Source organism: Micromys minutus (genome assembly GCF_963924665.1).
Source record: "Micromys minutus genome assembly, chromosome: 18".
In the NCBI taxonomy this organism is placed as follows: domain Eukaryota; kingdom Metazoa; phylum Chordata; class Mammalia; order Rodentia; family Muridae; genus Micromys; species Micromys minutus.
In genome coordinates this window covers 37,973,573-37,997,591 of record NC_137953.1, presented here as the reverse complement: position 1 = coordinate 37,997,591, position 24,019 = coordinate 37,973,573, and positions in this window count along the sequence as shown.

The window sequence follows — 24,019 nt, the reverse complement described above, 5'->3', positions numbered from 1 at the left end:
AGGCTCTTCTAGCTTTCATAGTCTCTGTTGAGAAATCGGGTGTGATTCTGATTGGTCTGCCTTTATATGTTACCTGACCTTTTTCCCTTACTGCTTTTAGTATTCTTTCTTTGCTTTGGATACTTGGTATTTTGACTATTATGTGTCAGGAGGTATTTATTTTCTGGTCCAACCTATTTGGAGTTCTGAAGGCTTCTTTTATGCTCGTGGTCATCTCATTCTTAAGGGTAGGGAAGTTGTCTTCTATGATTTTGTTGAAGATATTTATTGTGCCTCTTAGTTGATACTCTTCTATTCCTATTATCCTTAGGTTTGGTCTTCTCATTGTGTCTTGTATTTCCTGGACATTTTGGGTTAGGAGCGTTTTGTTTTTTGCATCTTCTCTGGCTGTTTTGTCTATGTTTACAATGTTGTCTTCTGCCCCCGAGATTCTCTCTTCCATCTCTTTCCAAGACTTTTAACATGAAGTGGTGTTGAATTTTGTCAAATTCTTTCTCAGCATCTAGAGAGATGATCATGTGGTTTTTTTTTTTTTTTTGGTTTCTTTATTTTTTGAGTCTGTTTATATGGTGGATTACATTGATGGATTTTCATATATTTAACCATCTCTGCATCCTTGGGATGAAGCCTACTTGATCATAGTGAATGATTGTTTTGATGTGTTTTTGGATTTGAAAGAATTTTATTGAATATTTTTGCATCGATGTTTATGAGGGAAATTGGTCTGAAGTTCCCTTTCATTGTAGAATCTTTGGTTTAGCAATGAGTGTAATTGTTGCTTCAAGGAATGACTTGGGTAGTAGTATTATTTCTGCTTCTATTTTGTGGAATAGTTTGGACAGCATAGGTATTAGGTCTTCTTTAAAAGTATGATAGAATTCTGCACCAAACTCTTCAGATCCTGGGCTTTTTTTTTTTTTTTTTTTTTTTTTTTTTTTTTTTTTTTTTTTTTGGGTTGGTAGGCTTTTGATGACTGCTTCTATTTCTTTAGGTGTTATGGTACTGTTTAGATAGTTTATCTGATTTTAATTTCACATTGGTTACTGGTATCTGTCTAGAAAATTGTCCATTTCCTTAAGCTTTTCCAGTTTTGTTGAGTATATTCTTTTGTAGTAGGATCTGAAGGTTTTTAAAAATTTCCTTAGTTTCTGTTGTTATGTCTCCCATTTTATTTCTGATTTTGTTAATTTGGATATTCTCTATGTATTCCTCTAGTTAGTCCAGCTAAGGTTTATTGATCTTATTAATTTTCTCAATGAAGGAGCTCCTGGTTTTGTTGATTCTTTGTATATTTCTTTTTGGTTCTACTTGGTTGATTTCTGCTCTGAGTTTCATTATTTCCAGCTGCCTTCTCCCCTTGAGTGCATCTGCTTCTTTTTGTTCTAGAGCTTTCATGTGTGCTATCAAATTGCTACTGTATGCTCTTTCTAGTTTCTTTTTGGAAGTACTCAGAGCTATAAGTTTTCCTCTTAGTATTGTTTTCACTGCATCCCATAAGTTTCGGTATGTTGTGCTTTCATTTTCATTAATTCTAAAAAATCCTTAATTTCTTTATTTTTTTCTTGACCATGTTATCATTGAGTAGCACATGGTTCAGCTTCTGTTTATATGTGGGCATTTTTTTGTTCTTGTTGTTATTAAAGACCAGCCTTAGTCCATGGTGATCTGATAGAATGCATGGGAGTATATCAATCTTCTTATATCAGTTGGGGCCTGTTTTGTGACCAACTATATGGTCAGTTTTAGAGAAGGTATCCTGAGGTACTGAGAAGGTATATTCTTTTGTTTTAGGATGGAATGTACTGTAGTTGTCTGTTAATTCCAATTGGTTCATTACCTCTGTTAGTTTCACTGTGTCTCTGTTTTGTTTCTGCTTTTATGATCTATTCATTGATGAGAGTGGGGGTATTGAAGTCTCCCACTATTATTGTATGTGGTGCTATATATGGTTTGAGCTTTAGTATGACTTCTTATATAAATGTAGATTCCCTTGTATTATGAGCTTAGATGTTCAGGATTGAGAGTTCATCTTGACAGATTATTTCTGTGCTGAGTAAAAGTTTCCTTTCTTATCTTTTTTTGATAACTTTTGGTTGAACATCTATTTTATTTAATATTAAAGTGGTTACTCCAGTTTGTTTCTTGAGAACATTTGCTTGGAAGGTTTTCCCCCCGACCTTTTACTCTGAGGTAGTATCTGTCTTTGAATCTGAGATGAGTTTCCTGTATCTAGCAAAATGGTGGATCCTGTTTATGTATCCAGTCTGATAGTCTATGTCTTTTTATTGGGGTATTGAGTCCATTAATGTTAAGAGATATTAATGAATAGTTATTGTTGTTTCCTGTTATTTTTGTTGTTAGAGGTAGAATTATTCTTGTGTCTTTTATGATTATTTTCTTGCTTTCCTAGGCTGTAGTTTTCCTCCTTGTGTTGGCATGCAAATGGAGGCTAGTGGGCTCCATAGGGGAGCAGTTCTATGTCTTCCCTGGACACTAAGTTCTTTGTGACCAGGCCTCTAGTCCTGATATCCGTGTGCCTGATTTGTCTGTGCCTCTGGGCTGAGATGGAGGCTGGACCCGTCTGATCCCAGACTGCACCGCAATCCCTGTGCCCTGAGAGTTCCCCTAGGTCCTCTCTATACAATCAGTAGGAAGAGAGCTTGAGTTCACCTGTGGGTACAGTGGGGAGAGTGCTTTTGTGTCTCTCCTGGGTGCTCAGTTCTCTGTGTGCAGGCCACCAGTACTGATGTCATTGTATCTGATCTGTCTGTGTTTCTGGACCAAAATGGATGCTGGATCAGTCCAATTCCAGACTGTCCTCCTGTAATTATTTAAGCAACTTATTCATTCGCTTCTTGAAGATCTCCATCATCATCCTGAAGTATGATTTTAAGTCTAAATCTCTTTTTTTTCCCGGTGTGTTGGGAAATCTACTACTTGCTATGGTTGGAGAGCTGGGTTCTGATGTTGCCAGGTTGTCTTGGTTTCAACTGCTTAAGTTCTTGAACTTTCTTCCTGCCATTTTGTTATCTATGACTATAGGTGATCTTGTTGTCTCTGACTAGAGCTTGGTTCTCCTGTGGGTCTGAGGGCCTATGGGCTCAGGAAGGAGACTCCTCCTCTCCTGGGTGTTCTAGTCTTTGAGGGTAGGCAGTGAGTTCTGATGACAGTGACTTGGTTCTGTCTTCATAAGCTCCGGTGGAAGAGCACTTATGAGGCTGTTCTGGGAGCTCAGCTGTCTTTGGGCAGGTCCTGAGTCCTGATGGCAGTCACTCAGCCTTCTTTCTGGACCTGGAAGGACTCATTCCCAGAGAACACCACGCTATCTGAGCTCCGGGAGTTTCCTGCCATCCCTCCCCGAATAGCTGGTTAGGTATGTGAGGCAGACTTAGTATGGGCTCAGGTAGGAAAAAGCTCGTGAGGATGTTCCGGGAGCTCAGCTCTCTGCATGCAGGTCTTGAGTCCTTATGGTGGTCAAGGCCACATTTATTACTAGTGGCACATTCTATGGGCCTCGGGAGGCTATGTTGATCCAAACTAACACAGAGGGCATAAGCAGCTTCATTCTGAAGGAGGCGCAGAACCATGCCTTTTCATGGCCCTGGATGTTTTTGATAATGAAATAAATATTTTGGGGGCATAGATGGCTGAAACCCTCCTTATGTTATAGAAGAACAAAGAATTTATGTGATATATTTTAGATTTAGTTTAAATGAGGGAGAAAATTATTCCCATGGCGCAGATCTGAGTGAATGAGGGAAAGAAAGAACAGTTATTTTCTACTGTGACTTCAGCCTATGTAGTAAATAAGTTTCTTTGTTTGCAGAACTCTAAAAATCTGAGATCTCTTGGTCTGGGTCTGAATACCTGTGATGGTTTACATATGCTTGGCCCAGGGAGTGGCACTAGTAGAAGGTGTGGCCTTGTTGGAGGAACTGTGTCACTCTGGGGATAGGCTTGGAGACACTCTTCCAAGCTCAGCTGTTCCTGGTTTCCTCTGAATGAAGATGTAGAACTCTCAGGTCCTCCTGCACCATACTACCTGGATGCTGCCGTGCTTCTGCCTTGATACTGGACTGAACCTCTGAACCTGTAAGCCAGCCTCAATGAAATGTTTTTATTTATAAGACTTGCCTTGGTCATGGTGTCTGTTCACAGCAATAAAACCCTAACTAAGACAATACCCATTCCCATTATGACATTTCTTAAGCCCTTCACATCATTTGCATACTCAGCATGTATTAGGGAGAACAGACCTAGTGCTTAACAGGGTAGATTATGCAATCTTGATTCCCAACTTGAACTCTTGGCTTCACTGTGATTTTATACAAGTAAGCCAAGGTATCTATTGCCTTAGTTTCTAAGGTAAAATGTATGACTGATAATGTCTGTCTCAGAAGACTTCTGTGAAAATGATATGAGATAATTCATGCACAGCACATAACACACAGTACACTGTCTGTTAAACTCTCCAGGAATGTTAAGTATTTTTCAGCACTCTAGAAAAATGGTACTACCCAAGCCAAATGCTACAAACAAATTAATTTTTATTTCTACACACATTTTCTTGTATTTTGTTGAATCTTGTAAACTAAAGCCTCTCTGGTTTTTTTCTCCCTCTTTTTCAAATACAAGCTGTTCTAACAGTTCTTTATAGCAAAACCGAAGTGTTTTATGCAACGCTTAGTGATACAGAACAGACTTTGGAAGCAACTTTTTAGAAGTTCCATTTGTTGATGCTATTTCTCAGGTGTTGTCTTATGTGTATCATGCTGTAGATGTCCTCAGGTCATGGTATGGATGACAACTGTGGCCATAGTCAGGGCTTCTGCATGCAAAGGTTGAAGGGGTCAGTTTGGGCTACAGGGATATACTATAAAGACTGCATGAATCCCTGCTGAGGAAGTCTTTTCTGGTCAAGTGGACATAGATGCTGAAGCCAGATGAGAGGAAAATTAAGGAAGTTAAGGTGGAGCGTAGGAGTGATATTTTCAAGGGGGAAACTGGGTTTGGAAGCTATTTGTGGAAGAAACGGGATTTGTTTTTTCTCATTTTCTCTGTTCCTACAAATGATCACCACTCTGCCTGAGTTCTGAGGAAAGGGCAAACGTATTTGCCTGATTCTGCCTTACAAACTTTCTTCACCTTCCTCAGGTCTGCTCAAAATAGCCCATGAAAAATTAGCCAGCTTCTTTGATAGACCACTCTTCATTCTGATCTTGTTAGATAGGGTTTGCCTGCTTTGCTGAGGAAGAGAAAACATGCTTACATGTTTTCTGCAACTAAAAGTTATTCATAAACATTGTCCCAATGAGGAAGAGAATGTTCACCTCGAAGCTTCTACATACTGGTTGGCTTATTAGGTAGGACTTTAATAACTGGCAAGGTTGCAGTGCAGGCCCACAGCCTAATTCCAGTTAACTTTGCCTATCTTTAACCTCATAGTGATTCCTTCCCCACCACTGTTTGAACTAACATCCCTGTGACTATCAGGTGAAATGTTTTTGAATGTTATTAATTGAACAGAAGGCTAGGGATATTATCAGATAGCACCTGGAGCCTATAGCAGAATTCCCCCCACTTAATTATAACCTGATACCTGCTTTTTATATTTGTTATGGCTTTGTTTTGTTACTATAACATCTTCATGAAAAAGTGGCCATGTTGTGACGTGCATTTGGGGATACCAAACTCTGATTCTTAGGCTATAGTCACACATACTAGGCTCCAGAATACTTTGAGATCTCTTTTGCGACATCTTGTCATTGGGAATATACCTCAAACAACATCATGGATCTCAGTTGTGGAAATCTTTTTGGGTCAAGTGGACATAGGCAGTAAAGCTAGACCAGAAGACAAACAAGAAAAGTAAGATGGGGGCTCAGAGTGGGTATTCATGAAATGGATTTGAAAGCCCTTTGTGGAATCAATAAGATAACAAAATTGCAACAACAAGAAAATTATGGTTGAACTGGGTGACATGAATATGGCCCAATGATAAATGTTGTCACAGTAGAATAGTGGGGTACTGAAGATTCCTGACTTTTAGCTCCAATCAGATTGAATGTTTTATTTTAAAGATGTAGGGAGTAAAGCCATAGACTTTCTTAACACTGCCAACATCAAACATACATTGAATATAACTCTACCAGATATCAGATCATTTGAATCAGTGGAATGGTTTTGAAATCTTGTGGTTATAACAGGGATGTTTATACTATTTATTTAGAGAAAACATCTCCACTTGAAACACTCTTGAAAAACAATTTTTATAAAATTAGTTTGTTAAAATTCCCTAATTTTTTTCTAAGAAAAACAATAGGAGTATAAGTAATGCCACATGTAGCATGGTACTTTTTCAGTTTATATTTTGTGATATATATGTTTCTTTTAATAGAGATCTTGGCATTGCAGACAAGTACTGGTTGTACTAATTTTGTGTGGTATTTAATAAAGCATATTTTTATTTTAAAAACACACATTAATTTTCTTTTGGTACATTTTTGACCATCTAGAAAATTAATGTAGGAACAAGATTTAGTCAGAAAACTAATTTTTAATAATTTAATTCTTATAAAAAATTCAATAAGTTATATAATTATTTAGTTGCTGTTTAGTAACAGTTTTCTAGATACATGCATAAAAAGTGATTATTAAAAATGTAGGAGTTGTTGCTAGAGAGATGGCTAGAGATACGAGGCCTTGCTCCTCTTGTACAAGACTTATGTTTGGTTTTAAGCACCCATTTGGCAGCTAATTACTACCACCTTTTGCTCTAGTTCTAGGATATTGAACCCCTTCTTCTGACCTCTGTTAACACTTATTGCACATGGTACTTAACCATACATGAGGACCAACATTTTTTCACACAAAATTTAAAAAATGGAAGTAATTTTACCCCTGCTGCTTTAATATTAGCTAATCATGTAGGCATAACATTTTAAACAAAGACAAGACTACTTTGATGCATTTATATACTTAGATCATAGAGAAGCACTAACACTGAATATTGACATTGGACATCGTAAAAAAAGTGAAAAGGGTTCATTCAATGAAATCTTCTCAGATGACAGGTAATTTATATTTTTGTGGAAATGGATTCAGAGAAGGAGGCTGATGTCACACAGCACCAAACAATCATGCCTAAAATCATTCAAGTGTCTCTGATCTCTTGACATTCCTTGCCTGACTAGAGATGACTACACTGCTGTAAAAGAGGCTTCCTCAATGAGATACCTATGTGAGTTCTGGATTTAGGAAACAGTGATTAGAAAAAGCATGTATAGCTCATGCTCAGAAGAGAAAAATCCTCACTTCATCTCATCTACAGAATCTACATTTATAATAATATATGTGTGTATACATATTTGTGTGTGTGTGTGTGTGTGCTCCAGTGAGCACACATGTGCATGTGTGTGTATATGTGTGTATTTGTAGATCACAAAGATAGATGGAAGGACAGGGGACCCTGAGACGAGATGTGATCTTATCAGAAGGACAGAACAAGGAAGGGTAATAGAATACATGTAACATGAAAGCAGAGGGGGCAAGTAATCTAGAGAAAGAAAAGGAATCTTCAAGGAGTAAGAAGAAGATTCAAAGGATGGCATTTGATAGGGGGATGATTTAGAACAAAATAAAATGACATGGAGAACTGCAGCATCCCATGGCCATGGGGATCCAAAACCTGCCTGATGAGAGCTGATCTCCCAGGAACATTCTCCCTCTTAAGCCCAAAGGTAGGACCCCACTTTCTTTCCACTGACTGTTCAAGGAGAAATCTGACAGAAGTACAAGGGACACCGAAGCCACAGGGTGGCCTGGGACAGAACCCTTCTTGTTTGCATCTGTGCCCAGACCTAAGATTGGCCACAGCCCTCCAGGCCCAAAATCTGCCTAGAGAGAGTAGGACTCCCAGGAGTGCTCTCACTCCTAAGATAACAGGCTCAAAGGCCCACAGGAAGGACAAGTTCCAGTCAGTGACAGCAAAACAAACCAACAGCACAGATAACAAGATGGCAAGATTTAAAATCACATCTCATAATGGCAATAGAGGACTTTAAGGAGGACTTGAATAACTCCCTTAAAGAAATACAGGAGAACACAGGTGAACAAGTAGAAGCCCTTAAAAAAAGGAAACACAAAAATTCCTTAAAGAGTTATAGGAAAACATGACCAAACAGGTGAAAGAATTGCATAAAAGCATCCAGGATCTAAAAATGGAAATAGAAAAAAAAAAGAAATCACAAAGAGATACAGCTCTGGAAATAGAAAACCTAGGAAAAACACCAAGAGTAGTAGACTCAAGCATCACAAACACAATAAAAGAGATTGAAGAGAGAATCTTATGTGCAGAAGATACTAATGTCAAAGAAATATTGATACAATAGTCAAAGAAAATGCAAAAATCAAAAAGCTCCTAACCCAAAACATCCAGGAAATCCAAGACACAATGAGAAGACCAAACCTATTAAGGATAATAGGTGTAGAAGAGAGCAAAGATTCCAAACATTAAGGGACAGTAAATACCTTTGACGAAATTATAGAAGAAAACTTTCCTAACCTAAAGAAAGAGATAACTATGATCATATAAGAAGTCTACAGAACTCCAAATTGATTGGATCAGAAAAGAAACACCTCCAGAAACATAATAGTCAAAGCACCAAATGCACAAAACAAAGAATATTAAAGGCAGTAAGAGAAAAAGGACAAGTAACATATAAAGGCAGACCTATCAGAATCACATCAGCCTTCTCAACAGAGACTACGAAAGTTAGAAAACCCTAAACAGATGTTATAGAGACCCTAAGAGAACACAAATGCCAGCTCAGGTTACCACATCCAGCAAAACTCTCAATTAACATAGATGGAGAAACCAAGATATTCCATGATAAAAACAAATTTATACAATATCTTTCCACAAATTCAGTTCTGAAAAGGTAATACATAGAAAAGTCCAACACACAGAGGGAAACTACGCCTTAGGAAAAACATGAAAGTAATCTTTTTGAAACAAATTCAAAAGATGATAGCCACACAAACACAATCTACCTCTAACAACAAAAATAACAAGAAACAATCACCACTATTCCTTAATACTTCTTGTCTTAGTCAAGGTTTCTATTCCTGAACAAAACATCAGAACCAAGAAGCAAGTTGGGGAGGAAAGGGTTTATTCAGCTTACACTTCCAAATTGCTATTCATCACCAAAGGAAGTCAGGACTTTAACCCAAACAGATCAGGAAGCAGGAGATGATGCAGAAGCCATGGAGAGATGTTGCTTACTGGCTTGCTTCCCCTGGCTTGCTCAGCTTGTTTTCTTATAGAACCCAGGTCTATCAGCCCAGGGGTGCTACCACCCACAATGGGCTGAGCCCTCCTCCCTTGATCACTAGTTGAAAAAATGCTTTACAGCTGGATCTCTTGGAGGCATTTTCTCACTTGAGGCTCCATTCTCTGTGATAACTCCAGCTTGTATCAAGGTGACACAAAGCCAGCCAGTATGCCTCTTAACATTAATGGACTCAGTTCCCCAATAAAAAGGCATAGATAAATAGAACAGATACATAAACAGAACCTAGTATTTTGCTGCACACAGTAAACTTATCTCAGCAACAAAGACAGACACTAGCCCAGAGTAAAAGGCTGGGAAAAAAATCTTCCAAGCAAATGGTCTCAAGAAACAAGCTGTAGTAGCCATCTTAATATCAAATAAAACTGACTTTCAACCAAAAGTTATCAAAAACAGATAAGGAAGAATACTTCATACTAATCAAAGCAAAAATTTATCAAGATGAACTCTCAATCCTGAACATCTATGCTCTAAATGCAAGGGCAACCTCAATCACAAAAGAAACTTTACTAAACCTCAAAGCATACGTTGTACCACACACAATAATAGTTGAAGATTTCAATACCCCACTCTCATCAAACAGAACATGAAAATAGAAACAGAACATAGACACAGTGAAACTAACAGAATTTATGAGCCACATGGATTTAGTATATATCTATAGATCATTTCATCCTAAAACAAAAGAATATACTTTCTCAGCACTTCATGGTACCATCTCCAAAAACGACCATATAATTGGTCACAAACAGGCCTCAACAGATGCAATTTGATTGAAATAATTCCATGCATCCTATCAGATCACCTTGGACTAAGGCTAGTGTTCAACAACAACAACAACAACGACAGAAAGCCTACATACAAATGGAAGCTGAATTATGCTCTAATTAAAGATAACTTGGTCAAGGAAATAAATAAGAAAATAAATGAAAGACTTTTTAGAATTTAATGAAAATGAAGGCACAACATACCCAAACTGATGGGATACAATGAAAGCAGTACTAAGAGGAAAACTCATAGCTCTGAGTGCCCCCAAAAGAAACTAGAGAAAGCAAGCACCAACTACTTGACAGCACAGCTAAAGCTCAAAAACAAAAAGAAGCAAGTACACCCAAGAGGAGTAGATGGCAGGAAATAATCAAACTCAGAGCTGAAACCGAACAAGTAGAAACAGAAAGATGTATACAAAGAATCAACAAAACAAATAGCTGGTTCTTTGAGAAAATCAGCAAAATAGATAAACCCCTAGCCTGACTAACCAGAGGGCACAGAGACAGTATTCAAATGAACAAAATCAGAAATGAAAGGAGAGTCATAACAACAGAAACTGATGAAATCCAAAAAGGAATAAAAATTGGAAAGGTAGATGTCAAAATATTACTCCTTGTAGATAAAATGATAATATACTTAAGTGACCCCAAATATTCTACCAGAGAAATATTCGACCTGATAAACAACTTCAGCAAAGTGGCCATTTATAAAATTAATTCAAGCAAATCAATACCGTTCCTCTACTCAAAAATAAACAGGCTAAGAAAGGAATTAGAGAAATTATACCCTTCACAGTAATATATATATATATATATATATATATATATATATATATATATATATATATATATATATATATACAGTAATATAATACACACACACACACACACACATACATATAAATACCTTGGTGTGATTCTAATCAAGCAAGTTAAAGATCTGAATGACAAGAACTTCAAGTCTCTGCAAAAAAAAATTGAAGAAGATCTCAGAAGATGGAAAGATCTCCTATGTTCATGGATTGGCAGGATAAATATAGTGAAAATGGCTATCTTGCTAAAAGCAATCTACATATTCAATACAATCCCCATTAAAATTCTAACTTAATGATTCATAGAGCTGGAAAGAGCAATTTGCAAATTCATTTGCAATAACAAAAAGCCCAGGATAGAGAAAACTATCCTCAAAAATAAAAGAACTTTTGGAGGAATCACTATCCCTGACCTCAAATTGTATTACAAATCAATCGTGATGAAGACTGCATGGTATTGTACAGGGATCGTCAGGTAGATCAGATCCATGAAATATAATTGAAGACCCAGAAATGGATCCACACACCTATGTTCACCTGGTCTTTGACAACGAAGCTAAAGACATTAAATGGAAAGAGGACATCATTTTCAACAAATGGTGTTGGTTCAACTTGCAGTCAGCATGCAGAAGAATGTAAATTTATCCATTCTTATCTCCTTGAACAAAGCTTAAGCCCAAACGGATTAAAGACCTCCACATAAAACCAGGTACACTGAAACTATTAGTAAAAAAGGTGGGGAAGATCTTAGAACACATAGGCACAGGGAAAAATTTCCTGAACAGAACACCATGGCTTATGCTCTAAGAGCAAGAATCAACAAATGGGACCTCATAAAATTGCAAAGTTTCTGTTAGGCAAAAGTCACTCTCCATAGAATAAAATAGCAACCAACAGATTGGGAAAACATCTTTACCAATTCTACATCTGATAGAGACCTTATATTCAATATATACAAAGAACTCAAGAAGTTAGACACCAGAGAACGGAATAATCAAATGGTATTAAAAAGAGGGGTACAGAGATAAAGAAAAAATTCTCAACTGAGTAATACTTAATGGCTGAGAAGCACCTAAAGAAATGTTAAAAATCCTTAGTCATCAGGGAATTACAAATTAAAACAACCCTGAGATTTGAGCTCACACCAGCCAGAATGGCTAAGACCAAAAACTCAGATGACAGCAGATGCTGGCAAGGATGTAGAGAGTCCTCCATTGTTGGTCGGGTTGCAAACTGGTACAACCACTCTGGAAATTAGTCTGGAAATTCCATAGAAAATTGAACATAGTACTACCTGAGAACCCAGCTATACCATTCCTGATATATACTGCAAAGAAACTCCAATATATAACAAGAATACATGCTCAACGCAATCACATTGAACACCAAATTTGGAGAAAGAACTATTCAAGCCTTATCCATGAAGTGGAGTCCATAGAGTGGAAAGTTACTCTCCCTAAAAAATTTTCCCTATGCTCTACTATATATACACCACTTCCCTGACCCCCACCCCAGCATGTCATTCCCTGATACAGGACCAAACTCATGGGGTGATGATTTGCTTTGCATTGATAAGTTCTTTTCTAAACCTAAATCTTATTTTATCTCTTAATGTCTTTAATCTCTGTATTATCACAAATTACCAGGTCCCTAGAAACAAATGTTAATATCAATGTCAGCTTATTTAGTGAATATACAAGGGTCCAAAATGATTACTGAAACTTGGTTAAGGTCATAGTCAGAACTTAGGGTCAGAAAGAATGACTTCTAGTTCCTGCAACAGGGCACTGCCACTGATTTCTCTATTCCAGTGGCAATGAATACCAGCAACATTCAGATGAATGATGTTACATTCCTCAATTGTATTTAATGGTAACAATACACGGTGAGTTCCCCTCACCTTGTGAGTTCTTTACTAGAAAGCTGCATCTCTATTAGGGAGCTCCTGGAAACCAGAGACATCATAAACCTGCTTTCTGAGGCATCAAGACCACAAACCAGGCAGAGGGGGTGTAGATACTGCAGGGAACATAGATACTAAGAACAGCTGAGTGAGCCCCTGATGTCTGAAGGAAGTTAGAAACTTTCTCCTGTCTCCTATGATGCAGTGGGAAAATACATTTGCCTTTTGTCCGGATCATAGAAATCATCATCTCCACATGTGGGGTTGAAATTTCTGAAGTTCTTGGTAGAATTTTGTTAGTAGGCTGAGTTCCTGTCTAAATTATTGTTAATATCTTAGAGAAATGTTGCCTCCAAAAGGTCTATAAAAATATTGCTTCTGCAAGTAGGTCAGAGCTTAGATGTGGTAAATGCTTTATGTGTAGAGAAACTGAATTGGGGATTTTAATAAATATTTTCTGTGTTTATTTCCCCTTTCATTTTTCCTTTTGGATGATGTCTAGTTCCCTTACCCTGCCTCTCTTTTAATTTGCATATCCCATTCCCCACTTAGCCTGGGGAGACATTTATAGTCTGGGAATGAAAAAGTTTCTGGTACTGCAACTAATTCTCCCCAGCAAGGAGTTAACATCTCAAGGGAAAGACCCGATGCAACCAGAGGAATTGGAACTTTGTTTTGTCTCAGAGAAAACTTCGTGCACCTGGGTTGACAGGTACCGTCACCTTTCACAGTATCTGGTGATTCCAGTGTGTGGACTTGACACTACTGTTTCAGACCAGAGGATAAAGTTCAGCTCAGTTCGAGTTTTATGAATAATAGTGACTTGAGCACCAAAAATCAGGAAACTGACATCAGCAGCTCTGAATATCACAGTCTTATTTGAGGAGTTAGAGACTAGGAAGAATGTTTGCATGGTGGATATGTAAAACACAGAGATTACAAAGAGTATAGATTTAAGAACTTAAAAGTTAGTCCTGGGGATGTTGAGATAGCCCAATGGTCACATGATTTTTTTTCCTTCTGAGCTTGACAACCTGAGTTTGATTCCTGAGATCTATATAGTAGGAAAAAACCTAAATCCCCAAGTTGTCCTTTGATCAGTACATATGTGCAGTGGCTAGAGCACACACACACACACACACACACACACACACACACACACACACACACACACACACACAAATCTTAAACAAGTCAATCCCAGAGAGCTTGGTTGTAAAGGGAGGCAGGGGCTCGCAGTGGAGAATAGATGCAGGGCTGAACCACTGAAGATGTAGGTGCAGATGAAGATGGTCTCTAAGTAAGGAAAGAATGGCTGGGAAATAAGATACTGGGATGGAAAGAGAACATGCTTAGGCATGGGTGCCTCTAGGATCGGCTTTGTTATATAGACACCTGGTAGCAGACATTGTCCTATGTTAGAACCAAAGAAGTGTTTGATGCTGTATACATTGTCTTAAGCACTGTATAGAGAATCTGCATTTTCTATACTACTGATATCTAATATTACTGATACTAATTCTCTTGAAGGTTTTGCTGACCTGGAGAATGCAATATTTTCTAGAATTAACCCATTCCTAGAGAGAGTAAACTGTTGTCCTGTTAGTTTAATGTTAATATACAAACCAATCAACCCAGACTGGCATCCATCATGAGCCTCCTTTCTTTAATTCTCACATCATCAAACCAGCATTTCCTCTGTCCTAAACAACCCCTGGCTGAGGTGCTTAGCAACTATGTGTAGCCTAGAGTTTTTCAAAATGATTAAAATTACCCTACGTGTACTTGCTCAAGCCTTCTGCTTCTCTTCGCATTTCTCCACAAATACATCATTACAGAGCCTCTGAGCCAAACTTCACTTGCTTCTTCTTCTGACTCATGCAGGTGCCTCATCCTTTAGCCCTAATGACTTGGGCTGCTGTTTCTGTGTCTGTCACCTTCAGTATCTGGTTAAGACAAATCCCAGGTACATATGTTAAATCTGTTAAATATTTCAGCATTTGCAAAGAAAGCCAACGTTGCATCTTACACTAGAAGCTGATTAAATAGGAATTGAGCTGACTCTTCTGGTTTTAATCACATTTGCCAGGGCTAGGGTTAATGTTTCATCTCTGGAAGGACAGCTTTTCTGGATGCGAGCTTTGATACCTAAAAAGTAGCATCTGTGTATGAACTGCTGAGATTTGCACAGGCAAATTTGGTGCGTTGTTAGACCTCTAGTCTTCTCTAGCTTCAGAACCATAGCTTCCTACAAGTAATGGCGCTATTGTTAGCTTCTCAAAATTCTTTTAGTTTCCATGACACCACAATTTCTTGGATTTTCTCCTCCATTTATAATTGCTCTTTTAAAATATCTGCTTTATATATTTCATTCCATTTCCTGTATTTCACTTTGAAAAGCATTTATTGAACAAACACAACACAACCCCCCCCCACATACACACCCACACACACACCAAGACACGCACAAACATACATATGGAGGGTATTCAATAAAGGTATATCTGCATAGATCTGTTACTCAGTGCCAGGGTATTATTACATTTATCTACTCTGTCTGTCTGCCTGCCTTTATGTCTCTGTCTGCACCCATCCACACATGTGTTATGTAATGAGCAGGCCAGAAGAGAACTTTAGGGAGTTGGTAATCTCTTTCCAACTGTGGATCTCTGAGATCCAACTCAGGTTATAAGGCTTGGAAGTATCTTTACCTGCTGAGAGATCTCACTTGGCTCTCAGCCCAAGGCTTTTACTTTAGCAAAAATGTGGGCATGTAGACATATAAAGCACATAAAATATGAACACACCTTTACATGCACATATACAATGCAATTTATTAATAAAAACTAGAGTCCTATTAACACATATTAGTTCACTTCTTCCTTCAGCAACTTACTAAAAGGGTACTTCAGGCAGGACACTCTTGAGGAAGTGGAATGGCATGGAGAGAAAGTAGAGCACATTTCACTGCATTTCATCGGGTTTACATTGTGTTATAAAGAACAATTACTAAGTGAGACAGAGAAGTGAAGATGATTTCCGGTAATGAAAGGCAGTTATAAATTGATTGATGATCATGTGGGGGAAGAGGGAGAAGAAACACAGTGTGGTGTAGGTAATGAAGGGCTCTTTCAGGAATCAGTAGTGGAATTGAAATAGCCAGTAAGCAACTGGAAGGCAGCCTATGAATCCTGACAGGAAGAGCAGTCCAGAGAGTCAGTCAGGGTCATTAAGGAAAGTATTGAGTCAAGGATGACTACTAAGGAGTGCTGTCATTCACCTTGCATAAGCATGTCATTCATGCTTCTCAAGGTAAAATTCTTGCATTATTTTTGGCTGTTGCATAGGCTTACAAAACAAGAATGAGTCAGAATGTATTAAGTTTATCATATATTAGTAATGGAAGGAATTAGGCAGTAGGTAGACATGCATTGAGTGAATCCTGATATTCCATGGCACCTTGAGGTGAATTGTGTTAGTAATAATGTAATATACATTTCAAAATTAGTAGAAAAGAGAATGTTTGCTGGCTCACTACACTGTAGGTATAATAAATGAGGTGATGGATCTACAAATTGCTCTGAGTTGATCACTGTATAAACATGTATCAAACATTTACATGTATATGCATGTATACATATATAAATTATTTGCATTATAGTCTATGCATTTTCAAGTAAAAATAAATTTCTGTTTGGAAATGTAGCTTCTTGGCAGAAAGGGTTGGGCTAGCATACCACAGGCCTTGAGTTTAAACCCCAGTACTACCTGAAATAGAAAGTAGATACCTGAGAGCGGAGCCTGGCCTACCTGCCACCCGGATCGGAGGCTCATAGAGGCTGAGCAACTGCGATTGGGAACAGAAAATTAGAACTTCTGTTTCCACCCGGAGGCGACTTCCAGACGCAGAGAAGAGCCTGGCCTACCTGCCACGTGGAACAGAGGCTCATAGAGGCTGAGCAACTGGTGAGTGGGAGACCAAGGCTGCAGGGGAGCAGAGAGATCTCTGTGAAGTGCACACAGAAAGTGCACCCCCTGCCTTGCCCTGCCCTGCCCTGCCTGATCCAGCGATTGGGAACAGAAACTTAGAACTTCTGTTTCCACCCAGAGGCGAATTCCTGACGCAGAGCAGAGCCTGGCCTACCTGCCACCCAGATCGGCGGCTCATAGACGCTGAGCAATTACGATTGGGAACAGAAAATTAGAACTTATGTTTCCACCCAGAGGCGACTTCCGGACGCAGAGCAAAGCCTGGCCCACCTGCCACCAGGAACGGAGGCTCATAGAGGCTGAACAACTGGTGGGTGGGAGACCTGGGCCTAACCTACGTGCCACGCGGAATGGCGGCTCATAGAGGCTGAGCAACTGGTGAGTGGGAGACCAAGATTGCAGGGGAGCAGAGAGATCTCTGTGAAGTGCACACAGAAAGTGCACCCCCTGCCTTGCCCTGCCTTGCCCTGCCCTGCCCTGCCTGATCCAGCAAACAGAAACAGAACAATGGAACTTCTGCTCACACCCAAGGACTCTGAGGCATAAAACAGGGCTCGACCCATCTGAGACCTCAACCAGTGGAGAACCAGGGACACAGACCAGATACAAGAGAAAGGCAAGAACATATCACTGACAACAAAATGGCAAGAGGAAAGAGAAAGAGTATATCCCAAGGAAACCAAGACAATCTAGCAACACCAGAGCCCAGCTCTCCCATAACAGCAAACATCAGAATGCAAAACAGTCCAGAAAAAGAAGACACAGACCTGAAATCATGCCTCAAGACGCTGATAGAGTTACTTAAACAAGAAAGGGAGGAAAAGCAAAAAGATTCAGAAGCTTTTAAAGAAGAAACAAGAAAAACACTCAAAGAACTCAAAGAACTAGAGGAAAACAGAACCAAAGAAATAAAGGAATGGAAGAGGGAAATTAAAACAGAGATTGACACAATAAAGAAAACACTAAAAGAGATAACCCTAGAGTCAGAACACCAAAAAAAGAAAACAGGAGTCACAGAAGCAAGCATTTCCAATAGATTACAAGAGATCGAAGAGAGAATCTCGGGGGCAGAAGACAACATTGCAAACATAGACAAAACAACCAGAGAAGATGCAAAAAACAAAAAGCTCCTAACCCAAAATGTCCAGGAAATACAAGACACAATGAGAAGACCGAACCTAAGGATAATAGGAATAGAAGAGGGAGAAGAGTATCAACTAAGAGGCACAGTAAATATCTTCAACAAAATCATAGAAGAAAACATCCCTACCCTCAAGAATGAGATGACCACAAGCATAAAAGAAGCCTTCAGAACTCCAAATAGGTTGGACCAGAAAAGAAATACCTCCCGACACATAATAGTAAAAACATCAAGCGCCCAATGTAAAGAAAGAATACTAAAAGCAGTAAGGGAAAAAGGTCAGGTAACATATAAAGGCAGACCAATCAGAATCACACCCGAATTCTCAACAGAGACTATGAAAGCTAGAAGAGCCTGGACAGACATCATGCACACCCTAAGAGAGCACAAGTGCCAGCCTAAGCTGCTATAACCAGCAAAACTATCAATCACTATCGATGGAGAGATGAAGATATTTTAAGACAAATCAAAATTCACACAATATCTGACCACAAACCCAGCACTACAACGAATTATAGGTGGAAAACCCAATACAATGAGGGAAAATACAGCCTAGTAAGAACAAGAAAACTCCTAAACAAGAAAACTAAAAGAAGAAAAAAACACAGACACAACTCAACCCAAAAAAGCAATAATGGCAGGAAACAGAAACAACTATTCCTTGATATCTATTAACATAAATGGTCTCAACTCCACAATAAAGAGGCATAGACTATCAGACTGGATACATAAACAAAATTCAGCATTTTGCTGCATACAGGAAACTCATCTCAGAGACAAAGACAGACACTATCTCAGAGTAAAAGGGTGGGAAAAAAACATCCAAGCAAACAGCTCCAAGAACCAAGCTGGAGTGGCTATTCTAATATCGAATAAAGTAAATTTCCAACCAAAAGTTATCAAAAAAGATAAGGAAGGACACTTTTTACTCATTACCGGGGAAATCTGTCAGGAGGAACTCACAATTCTTAACATATATGCTCTAAATAAAAAATCACCCACATTCATAAAAGAAACCCTACTAAAGCTCAAAAAATACATTTCACCCCACACAATAATAGTGGGAGACTTTAATACCCCACTCTCACCAATGGACAGATCAGAAAATCAGAAACTGATAAGGATACTGCAAAACTAGGAGAGACTTTGAACCAACTAGAATTAATAGATATATACAGAACATACTATCCCAAAGTAAAAGAATACACCTTCTTTTCACCACCCCATGGCACCTTCTCAAAAATTGACCACATAATTGGACACAGAACGAGCCTCCATCGATATAAGAAGATTGAAATACTCCCATGCATCCTCTCAGATCACCATGGTCTACGGCTGGTCTTTAACAACAACAAAGACAACAAAAAGCCCACATACACATGGAAACTAAACAATGCTCTGTTAAAGGATATCAGGGTCAAAGAAGAAATAAAGAAAGAAATTAAGGATTTTTTAGAATTCAATGAAAACGAAAACACAACATACCCAAACCTATGGGATACAATGAAAGCAGTACTGAGAGGAAAACTCATAGCCCTAAGTGCTTCCAATAAGAAACTGGAGAGAGCTCACATCAGCAACCTGACAGCACAGCTAAAAGCCCTACTACAAGAGGAAGCAGATATACCCAAAAAGAGTAGACAGCAAGAAATAATCAAAATTAGGGCAGAAATAGACCAAATAGAAACAAAATGAACCATTGAAAAAATCAACAAAACCAAGAGTTGGTTCTTTGAGAAAATCAACAAGATTGATAAACCCCAAGCCAGACTAACTAGAGGGCAAAGAGAGAGTATCCAAATTAACAAAATCAGAAAGGAAAGTGGGGACATAACAACTGAAACTGAGGAAATTCAAGAAATCATCAGATCCTACTACAAAAACTTATGCTCCACAAAATTGGAAAATCTGGAGGAAATGGATGAATTCCTAGACAGATACAAGGTCCCAAAGTTAAACCAGGACCAAGTAAACCATCTAAATAACCCTATAACACCTAAAGAAATAGAAGAAGTCATCAAAAGCTTCCCAACCAAAAAAAGCCCAGGTCCAGACGGGTTCAGTGCAGAATTTTATCAGACTTTTATTGAGGATATAACACCAATACTCGCCAAACTATTCCAAAAGATAGAATCAGATGGAATATTACCCAACTCATTTTTTGAGGCTACAATAACCCTCGTACCTAAACCACACAAAGACCCTACAAGGAAAGAGAACTTCAGACCAATCTCACTTATGAACATTGATGCAAAAATACTCAACAAAATCCTTGCAAACCGAATCCAAGAACACATCAAAACGATCATTCATCATGACCAAGTAGGCTCCATCCCTGGGATGCAGAAATGGTTTAACATAAGGAAATCCATCAACGTAATCCACCGTATAAACAAACTCAAAGACCAAAATCACATGGTCATATCACTAGCCGCTGAGAAAGCATTTGACAAAATCCAACACCCCTTCATGTTAAAAGTCCTGGAAAGAACAGGAATCCAAGGCCCATATTTAAACATAATAAAAGCAATATACAGCAAACCAACAGCCAACATCAAACTTAATGGCGAGAAACTTGAAGCAATCCCACTAAAATCAGGGACTTGACAAGGCTGCCCACTCTCCCCCTACCTATTCAACATAGTACTGGAAGTCCTGGCTGGAGCAATTACACAGCAAAAGGAGATCAAGGGGATACAAATCGGAAAGGAAGAGATAAAAACATCAGTCTTTGCCGATGACATGATAGTGTACTTGAGTGACCCCAAAAATTCCACCAGAGAAATCCTACAACTTATAAACAAGTTCAGCAAAGTGCCTGGATACAAAATTATCTCAAACAAATCAGTAGCCTTCATATACTCAAAGGACAAACATGTGGAGAAAGAAATTAGGGAAAACGTACTCTTCACAATCGTTACAAAAACTATGAAATACCTTGGTGTGACTCTAACTAAGCAAGTGAAGGACCTGTATGAAAAGAACTTCAAACCTCTAAAGAAAGAAATTGAGGAGGATCTCAGAAAATGGAAAGATCTCCCATGCTCATGGATTGGAAAAATCAACATCTTAAAAATGGCCATCCTACCAAAAGCAATCTACAGATTCATTGCAATCCCCATCAAAATTCCAACCCAGTTCTTCATGGAATTGGAAAGATCAATGTGCAATTTCATATGGAAGAACAAAAGACCTAGAATAGCGAAATCCATCCTCAACAACAAAAAAACATCTGCGGGAATCACTATCCCTGACCTCAAGCTATATTACAAGGCAATTGTGCTGAAAACTGCATGGTACTGGTACAGAAATAGGCATGTGGATCAATGGAATAGAATAGAAGATCCAGAAATGAGCCCTCATGTATATGGTCACCTGATTTTTGACAAAGGAGCAGTAAACATTCAATGGAAAAAGGACAGCCTATTCAACAAATGGTGCTGGTCCAACTGGCACTCAGCATGCAAAAGAATGAATATAGACCCGTTCTTATCTCCTTGTACAAAGCTCAAGTGTAAGTGGATTAAAGATCTCCACATTAAACCAGATACACTGAAACTATCAGATGAGAAAGTAGGGAAAACCTTAGAACACATAAGTACAGGAAAAATTTCCTGAACAAAACACCAATGGCTCATGCTCTAAGGTCAAAGATTAACAAATGGAACTTAATGAGATTGCAAAGTTTCTGTAAGGCTAAAGACATCGTCAAGAAAACAAAACGGCAACCAACAGAATGGGAAAAGATCTTTACCAACACCACATCAGATAGAGGCCTAATATCCAAGGTGTACAAGGAACTCAAAAAGCTAGACACCAGAGAATCAAATAACCCTATTAAAAATGGGGTACAGAGCTAAACAAAACGTTTTCAGTTGAGGAACACCGAATGGCCGAGAAACATCTGAGGAAGTGCTCGACATCCTTAGCCATCAGGGAAATGCAAATCAAAACAACCCTGAGATTCTACCTCACACCAGTCAGATTGGTCAAGATCCCAAACTCAGATGACAGCAGATGCTGGCGAGGTTGCGGAGAAAGAGGAACATTTCTCCACTGTTGGTGGGGTTGCAAGCTAATACAACCACTCTGGAAAACTGTCTGGCAATACCTCAGAAAATTGGATATAGTACTACCTGAAGACCCAGCTATTCCACTTCTGGGCATATACCCCAGAGACACTTTAATACACAACAAAGATATATGCACCACAATGATCATAGCAGCTCTATTTATAATAGCCAGAAGCTGGAAGGAACCCAGATGTCCTTCAGAAGATGAATGGATACAAAAATTGTGGTACATATACACAATGGAATACTACTCAGCCACCAGAAACAATGACTTAACCAAATTCTTAAGAAAATGGCTGCATCTAGAGAAGATCATCCTGAGTGAGATAACTCAGTCACAAAAGAACAGACATAATATGCAGTCACTGATAGTGGGATGCTAACCCCAGAGGCTTGCACTCCCCCAGAAACAACTCACAGACTGTATGAAGTCCAAGAAATAAAGAAAACAAAAAAAATATACATATATTTACAAAACAAGAAGACTTTGACTATTTCCATGTTTTGTTTTGTTTTGCATGTACTTTACGCTTATTGTAACTATTAGCTTTTCAATGCATACTGTCAAGCCCTTGAAAAAAATCAAGTACTGGCTAAAAAATTATATTTACATGGTTTTATGTAAAAATTATTTTAATATCTGAAAAAACAGTACTGACAAAAATGTATAATTTTAAGCAAAAAATGTTTAAAATCTGTACATTTATCTTTGTTTTGTAAAATAAAGTTGTTTAAAAAAAAGAAAGTAGATACATACTTCCAGTTTCTTATTAATTAAAATTATACTGGCATGAATATATTTGAGCATAAAATTTTTGTCCTAAGGCAAATAAACATTTAAGGTATAACTACTGAAATAAGTTAAAATGATGTATATATAGCATTATCAATTTTTTCCAGTAATACTCTTGCATAAATACATACTCTCATCAACATGCATGAGAAAGGGTATTTCGTACTCTGGACTTGTACTAGTTATTTTAAAGTATTACAAATTTCACAGTTTCAAATGTGTAATTTTCTTTTGAAATTGTCTTCTGAGTATGACTGAAATGTTTTATAGAGGCTAAAAAATTAGCAGTAATTAAAAAGAGACCAGCATCACTAAGGTGAAATCTTCTGAAAAGCATCTCCTGAGATTACAGAGAAGTGTTTCAGAGCAGCCACAGCTGTACCTTGTGTTGGCAGCCAGACTTGGAAATATATAAGAGTCAGTCAGGTGGTGCCAGTTTTGAAACATGAAGAGGTATCAGCTGATGACTGACATTTGAGAGGCCAGGAGAGTCCACTGGTGAAGGTGCAGCCTCAGTGGAAGTTGAAGTCCTAGGACTGCAGAAAAGTTGAGTCTTAGTACAATGAAAAGAGCCAAGAGAGGCTATTTGTGAAAGTGCAGTCCACTTGTAGCAGAAGACAGCAGTGGTTTGGAGATGCTACCATGGTACCATAAGATGACCACCAAGAAGAGCAGCAGCAGTAGAGTACAGGCAGCTGGAGCCTAAAAGACAACATCTGTGCTACAAAGGGCAGAGCTGGAGGAGTGAACCAAGCTCTCAGAGGAGCCCAGAAGATTGTGAGTGAGTCCTAGACAATGGATGGTTAGAGTTTGATTTTGCTTTTGATTGTGACTATGCCCTGTAGGTTGATGTCAAGGTGATACATGATAGGACAGTAAAGAGTGAGGGGAGGAAAAAGTCTGAAAAAGCAGAAGAGAGAAGTAGGCGGAGTTTGGAGGGGAGAGGAAAGATCACAATGCCATGTGTCCCTACCGGTGTTGGCCCTAGTGCAAGATAAGAGGTTAAGAACTTATTTAATATTTACTTCAACAATGCACTGATATTTTTCCTCTTTAATTAAAAACATACCTTAGTGGAGCCCACAGTTAAGAGACTAAATTATAAAAAGACTTTCAATTACAAAAACGATTGAACATTTTAAAGAAACTGAAGTTTTAATATGTAAGAATTTGTAAAGATTGTG